The sequence below is a fragment of the Trachymyrmex septentrionalis genome, unplaced genomic scaffold (assembly GCF_001594115.1).
Source record: "Trachymyrmex septentrionalis isolate Tsep2-gDNA-1 unplaced genomic scaffold, Tsep1.0 scaffold22, whole genome shotgun sequence".
Taxonomy (NCBI): Eukaryota; Metazoa; Arthropoda; class Insecta; order Hymenoptera; family Formicidae; genus Trachymyrmex; species Trachymyrmex septentrionalis.
Genome location: NW_017305375.1, coordinates 361,121 through 363,169, shown reverse-complemented (window position 1 = coordinate 363,169; position 2,049 = coordinate 361,121). Strand labels below are relative to the sequence as shown.

Genomic DNA, 2,049 nt, shown 5'->3' with positions numbered 1-2,049 from the left:
AAGCACGATCCGTCTATCTTTTGATTAATATCAAAGTCGTCTACTGCTTGTCCTATCTCGTTTTTATTTCAGTTATCATCGATATGCTCTCTTCGCCTTTTAATCTAACCGAATCTGTTTCTTTCTCTTCTTGTTTTTAGTTTTTATTATCTCTATCTGTGTAAGCATAATTAGAGATTATGTATCCACGAAATATATATTCACGAAATATGTCATGAGAAAGATATTTAAAAAAGATAAATTATTACTTTATAAAGGGCAACGTTTTTGAACAGTGAGTCTTTTCCAATATAAATAGGAGCAATGAATGATATTAAAGATTCATGTTAAATTTTAATTTCATTTTTAAAAGTATTTTATATAAAGCAGATAAATTGGTGGAATTTCAGCTTATAATTTTTAGAGTTTCACAGCAAAAGATTCATTGTAAAAATTTTATACAATATATAATTTAAAAATGTTGATATTTTAGATGTTAAAAACAGAAATATATTGGACCGAAATTTTTTTGTGATCCTTTGATATTTAAGATTTAAATTTTACTAGTTTCTATATTTGTCCCGGTTAGTTCTATTCGTTGCTTCGATATGAACGTTTTTCGAAGAAAAAGCGAGGACAAAATATTATCGATATAATGAGTATGAGTTGTGGTACTTAAAACCGAAGGGGTAAGAAGAGGCAGTAGAAGATACGAAGAGTAAGAAACAGGACGATGGAGATACAAACGATCGAGCACGGAAATAACGGAAACGGGTTGCAATAAGTTCCAGCCGCTTCCCATCTTTTCAAGTATTGAAACTCGTGCTAGCACCTCGATTCATTTCTTGTACCACCTCCTTTGATCGATTTTTCTCCAGCAAGCGGATAGTCTTAATGGCAGAGGAGCACGTCGATGATGAGACTATGTACGATCAAGATCCTAAACGGCTGCCGCGCGGACAGGGCACGCGTGAACAAAAAAACTTAACTCGTCTAATCTAACTTTCGTGCTGTTTGTGCAATATGTCTATCTACGAATTACTTAATCCCTTTTTCCTCGTCCCTCGCTTGTGCTGTGCAGCTTATTCGTCGGTCGGTCTTTTTTTCATGTTTTCTTTCTCTCCCTCTCATTCTTCTCTTTTCGCTTTCATACTTTCTTTCCCTCTCTAGCGCTCTGCTATATGTACGATTGCACTCATGCAATTGCTTACATGTTCGCGATTTATACGAGTTTCGGTCTCGTCTTTCTTTTGTATCAATTTGGTCAAGTCGAAATTCGGGACAACGAGGATATTGTGATCGTTTTACTGCTCCCCGAATAATTTAAAATACACGTGTGCACGCACCATCTTTTCTAGCTATCTTCTTCATTTTATTATTATTAATTTTTTTCGTTGTTAAGAATTCGTGTACTCTCTCTCGTTTACGCAGCGAGATTGATTTATAAAGAGACGGAGGGATCGATGGCTGCCTTTTTTCTTCCTAAGTTTAACGTTTTATTGCTTAAACGTCAAAATCTCGATATTATTTGGTTGTACATAATCATCTTATATAAAAATCTCTAACGTTTACTTAAAAACCACGGTGATCGGATTTGATCGGTTTTGCGCGTTTCGCCACTTTCTCAGTTTGGAACGTGCTAATTCGTCGATGCCTCCTCCGGCGTGTACATGTCTGTTTTATAAAAGTATCCAACAGATCTACGCGTGTCACGTCCAAAAGATAAATTTGAATGATAAATATGGATGCTATAAATTGCCTGCAAAGATTTCAGTATGTGAATTATCGTTTGGCCACGAATCCGATAACTAAATATAATGATCGAGATACGAAGTCTTTTCGCAGTGGCAAATGGGATAAAATCCGTGGATCCAGTAGTAATTATAGTTTTTTTTTAGACGGCCGAGTTGTACAAAGGGGCCAAGATTATTTCATCCCCGTAAAAATGCTGCGCTACTGAATATACACAAGATTCACTTCCTCCTTGCCGCCGAATATCGAATCGACCTCGAATAACTTTTAATATAACATGCCTATCTAACTAGCTAATTGAATTTTGTGTTTATAATA

The 2,049-nt window shown here is 35.5% G+C and overlaps 1 protein-coding gene across 1 annotated transcript in view; it reads right to left on the bottom strand.

Annotated features, from left to right (window-relative positions):
- The window catches only part of LOC108748336 (nucleolysin TIAR-like), a 149,330-nt gene that overhangs the window by 1,397 nt on the left and 145,884 nt on the right, over positions 1-2,049 (bottom strand). The window lies entirely within an intron of this gene.